The sequence below is a fragment of the Rhipicephalus microplus genome, chromosome 8, assembly GCF_043290135.1.
Source record: "Rhipicephalus microplus isolate Deutch F79 chromosome 8, USDA_Rmic, whole genome shotgun sequence".
NCBI classification, from domain to species: Eukaryota; Metazoa; Arthropoda; class Arachnida; order Ixodida; family Ixodidae; genus Rhipicephalus; species Rhipicephalus microplus.
This window is the reverse complement of record NC_134707.1, coordinates 89,384,074-89,400,550: the sequence shown is the minus strand read 5'-3', so window position 1 is coordinate 89,400,550 and position 16,477 is coordinate 89,384,074. Positions and strand designations below refer to the sequence as shown.

Genomic DNA, 16,477 nt, shown 5'->3' with positions numbered 1-16,477 from the left:
ACCAGTGTGAGACCACAAGCTATGATCTGTGCTGCGAGGGCTTTGCCTTTCGCGGTATCCTTGATATAGCCCCAATCTTGATGATGTGCGTTAAAGTCCCCTGCTATGATGAGTGTTCGATCACCTGCAATTTTACACGCTTTGCGGAAAAGAGCATGAAACGTCTCTTTTCTGTCGGCTGGTGAGCTGTAAACGTTTAAAATTAAAACGGATTGCTTAGGTTTAGCGTTCGGGATGAACTCGATCATGATGTGTTCAATTTTTAAGTCCGGCCTAACGTCATGACGTAAATAGGCGAGATCTTTTGAGACGAGTGTCGCTACACCCCTCTTGCCATCCTTGAAATACGCTTCTGCACGATAGTGATGAAGAGCTATGACATCGGTGTGCGTTTCCTGGAGGAGGATTACTGATGGCCTTTCGCTTTCGGTAGCAAAGCTGAGAAAGTGTTGCAGTACTGCCTTTCTTTTGCGGAAGCTGACGCAATTCCATTGCCAGATTACTAGATTGCTTGCATTATTCATTTTACTTACTCGAAGGAGGTGTACCAATCAGTGCCTGCTGCCTGTATGATTCTAAAATTTAAAGCCTCGCGGTGTGCTCGGTCAGTTGGAGCCTGATAGGAGTAATTTCAGCAATAACGTCATTTCTTAGCTTTTCAAGCAGTGTTTGGATGCTTGAGACGTTAAGCGCCTCCTCGTCCATGGGCTCAGGGCCTGCCCTGCGTATCGCGCCTCTGTTGATAGACGCTGTGGCTGCGGTAGCTTGATCGCTAGACGCGCGCTCTCGCTGCTGCATTTCTTGCAAGATTGACCTAATATCAGCTAATTCCTGTCGAATAGACGCATTCTCGCGCTCTAGTGATTGTATTTTTTTACGCGTTTGCTGTGACAGTTGCCCTGGTTGCGCGGGGGCATGGGCCTCACCTGCTCTGGCTACCTTGTCCGCCCAGGTAGGTTGGGAGTTGAAGCCACCCCGGGAACTCCGAGAGCGTTCCGTGGCGGCGTTTCTTGGAGCAGCCGCAGCTGGTGTCTTGGTAGGAGCGGCGATTTCCCGGTCTCCGGCGTTGCTCGTAGCGTTCTTCGTCTTGTGACTGCCTTTCCTTCTTTTTCTACGTCGCCTTCTTACAACGTAGGGAACTTGGTATCTGTTTTTGCAGGTACGGTCACTGGTGAGATGAGCGTCTCCACATAGCGCGCTTCGGTTGCACACATTCGTGTCCGTTTGCGATGATCGAAGTCCCGCACTTTTCACACAATTCTACAGTCGGTCTAGGGTAGACATCGTGCCGGTGGCCGATTCGGCCGCAGTTACGGCAAGTGTCGATTTGCCTCTTGTACAGTTTACTGCGTAGCATGTTGGGGCCACAGTGAACATAGTTGGGCACTTTCATGCCGTTGAACAGTACTATCACGGCAGGGGTCTTCTTTATGCGCCTGACTCCGAGCACCATCGGGTTTCTGGGTGTGACAAAGAGGCTTTGCAGCGCAGGTTTGGCCATATCGGTGTTGATGCCTGTGACCACACCTCTACAGGTATTTCCCGGAGGTGTAATGTAAGCCGAGATAGAGTGCTTTTTATCTGCCGAATTCAAAAAGAATTGAAAAAGAATATTTCCTGCACTTTGCAGTATACATTGGTATTCGATTCAGAGGGTGGGCTTATAACGAAGATATTCTGCATGGCGTTCGCACACACGATGTCCTCCTCGGCTGCTGCTGGGGGCAGCCAACGTTACTAGATTACCTCAGTTTGCAAACTCCGCCGAGATGCGGCGGCGAAACGCGGCCCCCTTCGTTTCCCGCTCTCTAGGTGGCGCTTCCGACGCCATTTGACCAGTCGCCGCATCGTAACGGAGCCTTCGCGCAATGTTAAACGGAATTTACGCGGTTAATTTTGTGTAATGGGAGTTATTTCCCGAGAGGGTGAGCGAAGGTTATTACGAGTGTGCAAGTAAATTACCAGTTGAGCCGCTAAGGCGATGCCACACGGCAGAGACATGAGCGCGATGCGCGAATCTTGCGGGACTTCTGTTCATACAGCTCTTTTGCGTTCCTGTTCTTTAAAATTTGATTGCCTATGTAAAAAAAAACCATTGACAGTGGGCCACAGCATTAAGTCTAAATGCTAGAGGGCTATGCACTTCGATTCAGGTGCACGTTAGAGAAACCCCAGGTGGTTAAAATTTCCAAAGCCATCCTGCTCTTCAGGTTCTCTGGACGTTTCACAAGTGATCTTTAGCAGCTTTTCCTCTATGAATTTTCAGCGGGAGGCTTGAATAAATGTCTCTTTTTGGCCGCGTATTTCGTCGAATCGTACCCACTTCGGCAACCAGTCACAAAGCAGCGAGGCATGTTTTCTCACATTCTAGAACCGTCACATGACACATGTGAGCTGTGTAGCTCACAGGGAAAGCGATGACTGAGTTGAAGACATTAAAAAACACCCGGCACCATGCAGATCACGCCAACGCTGACAGCGTCGGTGCCACGCCGGGCACCACGTTGATCGCTACCGTAGTAAGTTGCAGCCAGAGCACACACTACGCGAGTTACGTCGAAATAAATCTTGCTGGGACTCAGTGACAGTGATGACTACGAAGCACACTTGAAAGCAACAAAGCAGCACCCGGCATAAGAACACAACTGCAGTAACTCCGCCGTTGTCAGACGGCACCGCCGAGAGGGGGCGCGCATGCGGCTTTTTGACCGGTACAGGGAAGGGTGACACTCGCGGCGCCGCAGTTTGCAAACTGAAAAAAGTATCTAGTAACGTTGGGGGACAGCCTGGCAGTCATTAAAATGGCCTGCGTGACCTTTAACTGACTGCATGTTCGCACGTCCAGCCCTGCCTCCGGGCGGACGACCACTCGAAAGTGCGATGTGGGCAGGCGTGGTAGCCAGGAGGCTGCGGCAACCTTTCTCAGCTGGCTGGCTTTAGCGGGGCCAACGTGGGCTCCAGTTTGCCTAGCCGAGTGCGTCTCGTGCTTGAAGCGGGTTTTATCCGCATTCCACTTTTTGTGGGCGGTAATCCAGCCGTTGGACTCGGCTTCCTCTTTGGAGACTTGCTCTCCTTCTACCATAGCCTCATGCCTCATGCTACCATAGCCTCATGAGGCATGGCCTCTTCGGGGGTCGGCCGAACAAGCGGCCGCTTGTTCCGCCATTCCGCGCTGCGGCGCCCGATACCGTGTATAAGCACAAATAGGCCTAACCCTTGGTGTCGGAGAAAGGACCCACAAAAGAGGTTCCAGTGGACCTACCGTGATTAATGGGGTATCCAGGTGTTCCCGGAACTTCCCGGAGTTGCTCCAGTAGAAATCTTGGAGGGAAAGCACATCGGACTCACTTGAACAACGTCAGTTGGCAGAGCCGATACATACGCGTCCGCAAGCCACTCCACCACCTAGCTTCCAGTTCGCGTCTCCAGAAGATTTCCCCGACGCTCGCCTCATTTGCTCATATCGTGATGTCAAGTGCGTGTACTGCCTGTTGAGTGCTTTTCACCTAGACCAATTTGCTTGGAAGGTGCATCCCTGCTATTTTGAACAAGAGTGGTAATAACACCGTTCCCCATGTGCTAATAATTACATGCACCACACTAGGCATACTACATGTGTTGCCCGTGTGCTAATGTGTTAGCATACCCCATCGGTCATTTTCAAAGCATACCAATTTTGTCTTTGGCACACCGAATCTCTCTTATTTTCCCTGCGTGTTTCGTTTTAGTGGATTTTATAGCTCAGCGGCCTGAGTTTGTAAGAGTGTGTCACTGGTGGTCGTCTCCCATCATCTAGTGCTTCTCCGTGTTGACAGTAACGAACCTCGGTATCAATGTTTTGTGATGGCCATTGCTCTCATCCCATCTGTTCGGCACCCTTCGTATCCGTCATCCTCCATTTCGGAGCCATTTTTTTCACGGACATTCTGTTTTCTTTTTAGCAATATATTAATTTCGCAGAAATGAAGCGTATCGTATCATTAAACCGGGCGAAAACAGGTTGGTAAGATTCGCGGCATGACGATCCACATGAGGACGCCATAAGGCACTGCTGTACCACAGCTTTCATTATGAGGTCCGACCAAACATTCTCACCACATCCGGGGTTCTATTCTGAACACTGTCGAATTCCGCCATGTTGTCAGATTCGGCCATTTATTGATGCTGATTTGCCAAGTGAGTTACTATGACCTGTCTGATTGGCTTAAGTTGCTGCCATTGACAATATGGCAGAATTAGATAGTGTCCAGAGTAGCACCCCCATTCTGTTATTCTTTCCTTCCAGGAGCTGCACAAATACTTGGAACCAAAGTTTTCAGCCAAGAGACATTCTTACTACGTCATTGGCATGACCCCTGACCGTACAGCTAATGACCAAATCATCAATTCTATGAAGTGAGTCTCACGTATTATGAATCTGTATGCATCACTTTTGTATATTGATTAATGAATGTTGATTATGCTTTCATGTCTATTATGTATTTTTTTATATTTTGTGTTTAAAGTATCTAGCGACGCGTTTCAAACATTGTATATGAATCAGGTCAATGCTTTAGATAGAAGTGTTGTACATTATCTCTGTTTTCTGTTTTTTTTTCCTGATAGCTGCTGAAACAAGTTTGAAATAATTATTATACAGCCATGCCTTATACGTCCTTAGCTTTTTTTGTTCAGGGACCTGTTTAAACTTTGCACTTTTGATTTGGCCCATTCACTGTTTGTTGCCAAAAAGGAGACGCTGATTTCATCACGTCTTTATGTGGCTTTTTGTCTGCATTTCTGTTAACTGTACCATATATAAACGTATATTAAAGTTGAAAGTTTAGTTGAGGTAATCTGCATAAACAGGGCGCGTCATGGTGAAGGCAAGTTTACCTGTGTCTTCTACTTGCAGTCCAATGAACAGGTTCTGAATATGTTATCGCAGAAACCTACAAAGTGAATAAGTGTGTATACACAAGTGTTCAATTTCCACGTCGCTTTTTTAGCCAGTGAAAAATACATTCTTTCAAAAAATTACCCCCGATTTTCCTTTCGACACTGCACGAAATCGGTGGGTCCTATAAATTGCTCAAAATCGAAAAATCGCACCCTCTGCTAGAAAATACGTGCTTAATAACGTCCGTGCAAGGGGTGTTTCCTTTGAAGGATGTATTTTTCATTCTTGATATAAGGACAAAATATTTAGTTGCTGTTGAAATTCCTTAAAGGTGATAAGATATTTCGAAATCGAACTGAAAACAGTAGTGATAAAATTTGACTAACAGTAGATATCGCAGGCGCAGGCAAACGTAGCATAAAAATTTCTTTAACATATCTCAAATTTGTTTGAACATATGTACTTCGTTTGTACTTCGTTTGTACTTATTATCTTTGCAGCCCCAACTGCTGTATTGGCTCATGTGCTGACAGTATGACTGTATTAAAAATTAAATAATAAATATTATATAAAAAACCATCCAATAGTTCACCACAAGAATAAACACCTGAATCATAATTTGTCACGTATTTGTATACATGAGTCTAAAGTACTGTCTTGGTTAACTATGGATGGACACGATCAAACTTGGCTCTAATTAAAACTACAATCAGCAGCAGTGCAAATTTGCTTGCTATAATATGTTTATTTATCGATAGTTACACTCGCCAACTTTTCCTTTTATGAGGCAGGTATGGTCATGGTTCTACAATACAATACAAGTCATGAAACAGCCAGAAAAATGTTTTCAACGCCGGTGGTAATACTAACAAGACTTGCGCGTGCTTGCGCATGCATTTTTACGAGTGTGTGCATACATTGGTATACAATAGCGAAAAGAAATATGTTAACTCACGTGACCCCTGCACCTCATGGCTAGGCTTCTGAAGCCAGGTATCTGTTATTTTTACAGTGACTTAAAAAGCATCATCGCCACTGAACAAGCCTTTCTGCTTCAATTTTAATTTTATACAAATTGTTAATCAGACCACAGAATAAAGTTATGACAGAGTGAGTGAGGTCATTAAAAGAATTATGAAAATAATGAGAGTCACTCCGTGAAATGCAGGTGGAGCTGTTCTTCTCTTTAGCTCGGCAGGAAGCCCCGCCGTGGTGGCCCAGATGCTAAGGTAGTCAGTTGCTAACCCGCCGGTCGTGGGATTGAATCTCAGCTGCGGCGGCTGCATTTTAGATGGAGGCGAAAATGATGTAGGCCCATGTGCGCAGATTCGGGTGCACAATTATGGGACCCTGAAACGGTGTTGATGATTATTTACAAACACAGTGGGCTGGTATACCAAGTCAAAAGGGTAATTTAGAGACCAATTTGAGCTCTTTGCGTAAATTGTGTATTTCATTTTAACGCTTTCAAGCCGCAAATTGCTCCAAATCGCTGCAGATCGCTGCGAGTCGGCGTAACACGTTTTCAACCGCCCATACACCAAGTGACACGCTCTGCCCTACTGACGTCATCGTTTTCAGCTGGTCTGATTGGCTGTGGAACGCGCAGCGCAGATTGCTAGTCTTGCTAGTATCGAATCAGCGGCGGGATTTAAGCGCTGTGACATCGTGACGCAGGCGCCGTGAAGGCGGAGCTTAGCCCCGAGTGCTCGAAGGAAGATTTGAGGGCAGTGGAGGGTGAAAGGCGGAGCGGAGAAGGAGGGTACTTTTTTAGGGCTCGTGGCTCAGTTAATATTTAGTGTTTCGATTGAACTCTGGTTCAAATGATTTGCTCCAGTAGTGGTGTAATCCAAAACAAAGTGTGAAAAACCGTTTCAGAAACTCTCTAAAGAACCCCAGGTGGTCGACATTTTCGGAGCCCTCCCCTACGGCGTCTATATTAATCATATGCTACTTTTCGGACGTTAAATCCTACCGGCACTTTATAGCTAGAGTTGCCTTTGTACTCTGATGTCCCTCCTGCAGCTCACACACGCCTACAGTCCAAGGAGTGTCTACGATTACCGCCTCAGGCCACTGTGTACCTTTCTATGTCGACGTTCCCATTTGTTCCTGAAGGCGACTACTTGGCAGCTCCACTCAGTGACATGACCCTTCCCGGAACATCATACTTCCTCATACTATAGTGAAAACTAGCGACAACAAGACGCTTCTCCCTGTCCTCAATTTCTCCGTGTGCACCCAGGTCCTTCCTCAAGGTATTGCCTTAGCAGAACTCTCAAATCTGAAGCAATGTTCAACTTCATCTCTCACTCCTGGCATCAAGACCGTAGACGAACCCGTCGCAGCCGCACAGAATATAGTTTTCCTAGACAAAATGATATCAAACGATCTGTCGCCGTCCCAAGTTGAAGAGCTCCGTGGTCTTCTATTTTCTTACCTCGACATTTTTCATATCTACGACCGTTCCTTGGGCCGCACGAACGTCGTAGCCCACCGTATCGACACTGGCGACGCCAGTCCCCTTCATAAGCGTCCTTACCGTGGGTCTCAATCAGAGCGCCCAATAATCCAGAAGGAGGTAGAGAAAATGCTCGACAAAGACGTCACAGAGCCTTCAACCAGTTCTTGGGCATCACCTGATTTGCTTGTTAAAAAGAAGGAAAACACTTGGCGATTCTGCGTCGACTATCGCCATCTCAATTGAATAACTAAGAAGGATGTCTATCCTCTACCTCGAATTGTTGATACGCTTGACTGCCTTCATGGTGCCAAGTATTTCTCTTCCCTGGAAATACGATGAGGATATTGGCAAATTTCAGTCGAAGACCGCGACCGCGAGAATATGGCATTCATAACACCCGACGGGCTTTATCAACTTAAAGTCATGCCTTTTAAGTTGTGCAATGCGCCAGCAACTTTTGAACGCATGATGGACTCCCTCCTTCGTGGTTTTAAATGGTTGGCGTGCCTCTGCTATCTAGACAATGTCATAGTTTTCTTGCCAACCTTTGAAAGCCTTTTTCCACGTCAATCGGTCATTCTTGACGTTATTCACTGAGCTGCCCTCCGGCTTAACGCATCTAAGTGCACCTTTGGGCACTGTCAGATAAGGCTACTTGGTCACCTTGTTGACGCTACTGGTGTACGGCCCGACCCTGATAAAGACCGCGCGATGCGTGAGTTCCCGGTCCCACGTTCCACGCAAGATGTCCGCAGCTTTTTGGGACTCTGTTCATATTTCCGCCGTTTCTTCAGCAACTTCACGGAAATTGTTCGGCCCCTCACGGATCTCCTAAAAAGGAACGTAGCTTCTTTCTGGCGTGATAATGAAAAACATTCTTTTGCGTCATTGATTTCGGCGCTCACATCACCACCTGTGTTGGCTCATTTTGATCCAGCTGCTAGAACGGAGCTTCGCAACGACGCAAGTGGCCATATCGTTGGGGTATTACTCGCACAAATACAGAACGGCACAGACCGCGTCATAGGGTACACTAGCCGCCTACTCTCAGTCAGAAAGGAAGTATTTAATTACTGAGTGAGAGTGCCTGGCTCTCATCTGGGCTATCGAAAAATTTCGTCCGCACCTATATGGACGCACGTTTGCAGTCATCACAGACCATCATGCGCTCTGGTGGCTGTCAACCTTTAAGGATCCTACAGGAAGACTTGGGCGATAGACATTGCGATATCAGGAGTACACGTTCTCTGTAGTGTACAAGTGTGGCAAGCTTCACAGCGATGCCGACTGCTTATCTCGACACCCTGTTAATCCACCCGACTCCAATGAGTGGGAACCTGATGCCAACATCCGAGCCATAACAGATTTTCTGCAAATAGCCGACAAACAACGCCGAGATCCATCGCTGCTATTGATGATTGACCGCCTTTATTCCGGCCATAAAGACCCTTCACTGAGCCTATTTTTTTCTTCAAAACAACGTTTTGTACCGCCGCAACACACAGCCTGATGGCGCGGAACTTTTGCTCGTCGTCCCACGTCATCTGCTCAAGGACATTTTGCCAGAACTTCACAACGCCCCAACTTCCGGACATTTAGGTGTCTCCAGAACCTATGACTGCATCCACCGACAGGTATTCTGGAAGGGCCTTTATCGTTCTGTTCGCTGCTACGTTGCAGCGTGTGATCTGTGCCAACGTCGGAAGAAGCCTACGTCTCTCCCTGCTGGTCACCTTCAACCTATTGAAATCCCAGCAGAGTCATTCCATCGTGTGGGTTTGGATTTGTTAAGTTCCTTCCCAACATCGGCAACGGGAAACAAATGGATAGCAGTAGCTACGGATTATTCCACTCGGTATGCAATTACTCGAGCGCTACCGACCAGCTGCGCAACGGACGTCGCAGATTACCTACTCTATGACATCATCCTTCAGCATGGTGCTCCTTCTCATCCACTTACGATCCATACCGCTGCTTCCTGTCTCGTGTGGTTGACGACCGCCTTAGATGCTGTGCTACGCGGCACAACTTTACGACTTATTACCATCCTCAGACTAACGGACTTACGGAACGCCTCGACCGCACACTGACGGACATGCTTGCTATGTATGTTTCCGACGTCCACAGCGATTAGGACACTGGCCCTCCCGTTCGTAACCTCCGCCTACAACTCGTCACGTCAAGAAACTGCCGGCTACTGGCCATTTTATCTTCTCTTTGACCGTGATTCCTTACTACCTTTCGATACCCTGCTTGCGCATGACCTTCCGTCCAGCACTTCGTACGCACAAGATGCCATCTGCCGTGCTCCAATCGCACATACAATAGCCAGCGCCAGGTTTTCATTATCCCAAAGAGCACAAAAGTCGCTTTACGACAGCCGACATAGTGATGTCGATTTTTCTCCGGGCTCTCTCGTGCTACTGTGGCTGCCATCCCATAGTGTCGGCCTGTGTGAGAAACTTTTATCGCAATACGTTGGGCCTTGTCAAGTTCTGCGAAAAGTCACACCTGTCACTTATGAAATTTCTCTTACTACGAACCCCCCTGTTACATACAGAAGTGACATTGTGCATGTGTCTCGCCTGAAGCCCTATCACAGTGACCCGTCCGTCTAAAAACAGCAGGCACCGGGACGATGCTTTGCTACCCGGGGTAATGTCACGGGTATAGAAAGGCACCTCAGGCACGGGTGCAGAAATTGCGCAGAAAGAATGAAGACGACGATGTTGTTGTGGGGCTGTGTCTGGACTGCCCTGTTGTCCTGCTTCCTTGCACACTGTGTGCAGTGTTAGCCCAACCGGCGTTAACCTATTAAATACTCCCCGTTCCAATATCAATCAATTTTCCATTAACTTCACAAGAAAGACATATTTTTGGTCATATTTATTATGCACTGGAACATAGTCAAGTGGCAAAGACTGGCACACATTTTTTTTCGATAACAAGGTTTGTTGGAGCGAACATGTCTTCCGCAGCAGACTTTCAACAAAACAGAGAAGTGGCGAAAAAGTGGTCGATAAAATGACTTGCACAGGAGAGCGTCATCGGGAAACGACGACCACGTTTTTGTCGTGCTAAACTCGATACGTCGGCGTTATTCTTTGCGGAGCCATTGAGTTACACCTTTACCAGTGGTCAACAGTTGACGTCATGAAACACTCGCGCTATAAAAACGCATAGCTTGTTCAAAATACAAAACAAAAAAAGGGAATCATTCTCTATATATTGACTATAGCAATAGCCACTAGAGAATTTTTTTCAATTTCTATGAAAAAGATAATTGCTGCAGCTTTTACTTGATAACTGTGCACTGATTATATTTTTGTTTTTGCGATAGCTTTCATATTCACGATAGGCACATACAAAAAGTATTTTGTGCACATGCTGTGACAGTCAACGGTTGATAAATGCTGCCAACAATGATTGGTTGGTTTCTTTAGTAAGGCGAAGACACCATATAGGGTGTTCACATAATAGGCCTTTAAGCTAATAACGATGGGGCTCATATTGTGCTGATGATTGGCGGCTGTAAACTGCAAAACAGCCCCGCCACGGTGGTCTAGCGGCTAAGGTACTTGGCTGCTGACCCGCTGGTCGCGGGATCAAACCTCAGCTGCGGCGGCTGCGTTTCCGATGGAGATGGAAATGCTGTAGGCCCCCGTTCTCAGATTTGGGTGCACGTTAATGAACCCCAGGTTGTCGAAACTTTCGGAGCCGTCCACTACGGCATCGCTCATAAGCTTGTTTTGGGATGGTGAACCCGGCATATCAATCGTAAACTGCAAAACAATCGGTACTGAGAGCAGCGCTAGTCGTGGTACTTGAACGTGTAACATTGACAGCTTGATACAAACAAAGTTGTTCGTTTACAATGAAAGAATCTAAACTACAGAAAGCAAGTGAAGTAAATCCAACAGGCCACACACAGCCAGTGCTTCCGGAATGCGCACCGTGACGTATTGCATAGACTTTGAAAATATAACCGCATCGTGTGCATTCGGGTAATCAATAATTTTTGCAGGAGACTTGGTATCTTCTTCTCCTAGCGTGCGTTAGTTTTTTTTAGGTTTGCCTATAGTTTGTGGTTGAGCGGAATATCATCGCTGTACCTGTACTCCATTTCGCAGATCAGGCGTCACGCTGTAGAAGCTGTACAAAAAGTTCGGCAAGCAAAACATACAGCTCCGCGCGTCTCGGGAGCACTTGCGTGTCATCTGATTATATAGCCCCGGTGCACCCTCGCCTTTCCTTGTGTTCCCCCTTGGCCCGACTGGTGAACAAAAGGAAGCGGGGAGGGCGCAAACGAACGCGCGGGCTGGACAACCGTTTAGTGTCCTCCCCTGCACCGACACTGTCTCGTGAGACAAAAAGTCCAGGTGGACGCCATAGTGACGTCACCTGTAGACTCACCTGTTACTTTTGATGTGGCTGCTTTTTGTGCTTTTATTTTTTGCTCCCACTCCTGTAAAAATCCTCCAAAGGGTTCACAGTATATTGAAATAAAAAAATAAATACAGTTCCATATTGTCTCGAGCAATAACAAGACCTGCAGCCAGGAGTTCACCCGAACCAGAGCAACGAAAAATGTTCCCTTCTTCTTCGTAGCCCAACAAGGGTATGAGCCACAGCGGCTCGTTCATGAATGGTGGCATTACCCCCTCTCCCAAGAAGCATCGTCTCGATGCTGTACATGAAGGCAAAAAAAGAAAAGAAAATGAGATGAAAATTACCATGCAAGCAAAATGAATGGCGTAAAGCGGAATAACATAGTTGGTTGTGGAGACAAGAGTTAAATGAGAAATAAGAAAAACAGGAAAGAATGAAAGGAGCGACGAATAAAGTCAGTCGCTCACTGGCGATTCACAGCGCGGAAAGTATGGTTTCAGCCGTGAAACGGGAACGACTTCATTTCGCGGGTTGAAACGGGAACGCCTCGAAGTGCCTTCTGGGAGAACCTCGTATGTGACGTCGCTGAGACGTCGTACGACCTTGTAAGGGCTGACGTAGCGGCGAAGAAGCTTTTCTGAACGGCCACGTTGTCGGATAGGGGTCCACACCCAGACTTCATCACCGGGCTTGAAAATAACTTCACGGTGACGAAGATTGTAGCGGCGTGCGTCTGCGGTTTGGTGATGTTGAATACGGTGACGAGCAATTTGACGGGCCTCTTCTGCACACTGCGCGAATTTGGCGGCATCGGTGCGGTATATTCCTAAGTTGTCGGGCAGGAACATGGCGTCGAGCATCGTCGTGACCTCGCGACCGTAGACTAAGCGAAAAGGTGTGAAACCGGTACTTTCTTGAACAGCAGTATTGTACGCAAAAGTTACGTAGGGAAGTATGGCGTCCCAGTTCTTCTAACTGATGTCTACATACATTAACAGCATGTCTGCAATTGTCTTATTGAGTCGTTCAGCCAGCCCGTTTGCTTGCGGGTGGTAAGCCGTTGTTTTGCGATGTTCCGTGCCATCTAATCACAGGACTTCCTGCAGCATCTCTGCGGTGAAAGCTGTCCCACGATCTGTTATGACGGCAGCTGGAGCACCGTGACGTAAGACGATGCTGTTCACGGAAAATTGGGCGACATCTGCTGCGGTTGCTTTTGGAAGCGCTTTGGTTTCGCAATAGCGTGTTAAGTAGTCGGTAGCGACCACAATCCACCGGTTTCCAGACGAAGACGGGGGGAATTACCCCAGCAAGTCCATGCCAATCTGATGAAAGGGCGCCTTTGGTTGGCCTATTGGTTGCAGTAGTCCCGCTGGTCGTAAAGGTGGAACCTTACGTCGCTGACAGTCGCGACATGTGCGAACATAGTGCTTCACAGTCTTTGCGAGACGTGGCCAGTAGTAGGAGCGTTGAATCCGTTGCAGCGTGCGCGTATAGCCGAGGTGCCCGGACGATGGCTCATCATGACACGCACGTAAAATGTCACCACAAAGCGTAGTTGGCGCAACAAGCAGATACATAGCTTGTGTAGGATGAAAGTTCTTTTTGTAAAGCACTCCATCACGGAAACAAAAGGAGGATGGCGAGCGTTCAAAGCTTCAAGGAGGGTGGGAATTGCGTCCTTCCAGGTAGTCAATGAGCGGAATGAGCTCCGAGTCGTGACCCTGTTGCTCAGCCAAGCGGGTTGCTGATACGACAGAAAGAAAAGTGTCGTCGTCTTAAAGGTCAGTGTTGGCATTTTCGACCGGTGCACGTGAGAGATAGTCGGCGTCGGTGTGTTTCCGCCCAGATTTGTGGACGATGGTGACATCGAAATCTTGTAGCCGAAGGCTCTATCGTGCTAGACGACCTGAGGGATCTTTGAGATTTGCGAGCCAACAAAGGGAATGGTGGTCGCTAACTACCCTGAATGGGCGGCCATACAAATATGGGCGGAACTTTGTTATGGCCCAGACAACAGTGAGGCATTCCTTCTCGGTTGCAGAATAGTTTTTCTCCGCTGGGGATAACATTCTGCTCGCATAAGCGATCACGCGCTCTACGCCATTATGCCACTGAACTAATACCGCTCCTAGTCCAACGTTGCTGGCGTCAGTGTGTAATTCCCTGTCAGCGCTTTCGGAAATATGACCCAGTACAGGCGGAGCCTGGAGGAGGTTTTGGAGGGTGTCAAACTCATGACACTGATCGAGACTCTAAACAAACGAGACACCGTCTTTTGTAAGCTTGTTGAGGGGTTCAGCAATCTTCGAAAAGTTTTTGACAAAGCGCCTGTAATACGCACAGAGCCCCAGAAATGGGCGTAGGTCGCGCTTATTTGTGGGCACGGGAAAGGCGGCAACAGCACGGGTTTTCTCCGGATCTGGGCGGATGCCGGCATGGCTCACAACGTGACCAAGGAACTTCAGTTCTTCATATCTAAAATGACATTTCTCGGGTTTGAGAGAAAGCCCCGCTGTTCTGATTGCCTCAAGTACTGCATGAAGGCGTTGGACGTGTTGTTCAAACGTGTCTGCAAAGACCACGACGTCATCAAGGTAAACAAGACATGATTGCCATTTGAGCCCTGTGACAACCGTATTTATCATTCTTTGGAAAGTAGCTGGCGCTGAGCATAGACCGAAAAGCAACACTTTAAACTCGTACAGACTGTCGGGAGTAATAAACGCCGTCTTTTCGCGGTCGCGCTCATCCACTGCGATTTGCCAGTAGCCGCTACATAAATCCGTGAAAGAAATATATTTAGCGTTGCGTATAAGGTCCAACGAGTCATTCATCCGGGAGAGGATAAACGTCCTTTTTGGTGACCTTGTTCAATTTACGGTAATCAACGCAAAAACGCAATGTACCGTCCTTCTTCTTTACTCGCACAACTGGCGAAGCCCAGGGACTGGTTGATGGCTGGATGACGTCGTCCTGAAGCATCTGCTGGACTTGGTCACGTATAGCGTCTTGCTCTTTTTGCGACACCCTATAGGTGTGTTGTCGGATGGGTCTCTCGGTGGGTTCCGTGATGATACAGAGCTGAGCAAGTGGTGTCTGTTTAACCTTTGATGTAGTGGCAATCAGGATGTCTTGAGGGGCTAGTTGGTTCATTCTATTCAGGTAAAAAATTGCGCTGAAATAGAAAGGACACCACAAAGAAGGAACACTTAAACAGATCGAGCGCAAGATTTGCGCTCGATCTGTTTAAGTGTTCCTTCTTTGTGGTGTCCTTTCTATTTCAGCGCAATTTTTTACCTGAATAGTAGTGGCAAAGCAGCCTTGAAATGAGCCGAGTAAACGCAAAAGGCTTTCTCGTTGAGCCGAAGGTAGTCTCTCGTTTACGTCGAGAGTGCTCGCATAGGCCTCGTCAGGGTGGCCATTCGATGAAAATAAAGCTAACGTGGGCGAACCATCGGCATCGGCAAGTTCTTCACAATATGCAATGGCAGTGTGTCTCGTTAGGTGGCGATATTCGTCGCTGAAGTTTGTGTCCAGCAGGTGAACATGCCTATTGCTAGGCTGAATGATTCCTCGGGCAACACAGATTTGTCGTGAAATAAGGAGAGACAAATAGGCCTCTGCAATTACCGCGTCAGACATGTTCTGTCCCAATTCTACTTCGACAAAGAGGCTGTTTCGAGGTGCACACTAAACCAATTCTGACCCTTAAGGGTGTAAATGAGCTTGTCGCCAGACGAACACCCTTTGCTCCCTATTGGGTGTTCAAAAAAGGGTGCTGAGAAAGGGTGCAGAGCTCAGCACCCTTAAGGAAAGGGTGCAGAGCAAAAATTTTGAAGGGTGTAATGAGTGCACCCTTTAAAAAAAGGTGCTGTGATGTCATAACACCCTTTCAAATGGGTGCTGGAAGGGTGCTCCACATCGACGTACCAGTGGGCCAAATCTAGGATTGACGCTGGAGATGGCTAAAAATGCAGATTGCTGTATACTCTGGAGACCATGCTGAGTGACAGCCCACATACAGTTTGTTAGTACTTGAACACATGTACTAAGTCGTCCATTCCACCCTGAACACGTGCACCATGCACGCGGCCGGCCCTCCACAGAGTGCCTTCCGCAGGCGCTTATGAAACTAGCACTGAAACACCGTGACAGCTCTAGGTGGGGCTTTTGCATCATCGTCTTTTAAAACACCGTGTCTCTGCAGTGAAGCTACTGGTAAGTTGGCTCCAGTGTTTTGCTTTCTCTATGTGTAGGCAAATAGAGAATCCGGCACTGTTATCGAGAAGTGCTGCAATTGTGCCTTACCCTGTCCAGGTGCTGTTCCTCATGTTTTCGTTTTTGGCTGCTCTGAATAGAACAAGCTGCACTTCTAAAGAACAGTGTCGAATTTAAGATAAGCTGGTACTGTTGCAAGAGCAAAGTTAGCTTCACCACAAAGGAAGTGTGATTTGGCGAAGCCGTTGTTCTCCAGCAGTCAACAAAGTGGAGGCCCACTTACAGCTGTCTGTACGTTTGTGTACTAGTTACCAAAGTGCCCTCGAGAAGCGCTCGGCAGAGTGCCGGATGCATGGTGCAATGTTCAAGGTGGAAGTAGACAATATGTAAATATATACCTTAAAGCAAGCTATATTGAATAAATATGTGTTTTAATAATCATGAAATTGATCCCAGAGTGCGTATATGGCCTGTGCTACCCATTTTTGGTCCAGAATGAATGTAATCTATTCAAGGCCCCTTGC

The 16,477-nt window shown here is 47.5% G+C and overlaps 1 protein-coding gene across 1 annotated transcript in view; it reads left to right on the top strand.

Moving 5' to 3' along the window:
• LOC119187311 (uncharacterized) overlaps window positions 1-16,477 on the top strand; it is a 293,285-nt gene that overhangs the window by 28,660 nt on the left and 248,148 nt on the right. The gene's annotated exons all lie outside the window — the stretch shown is intronic.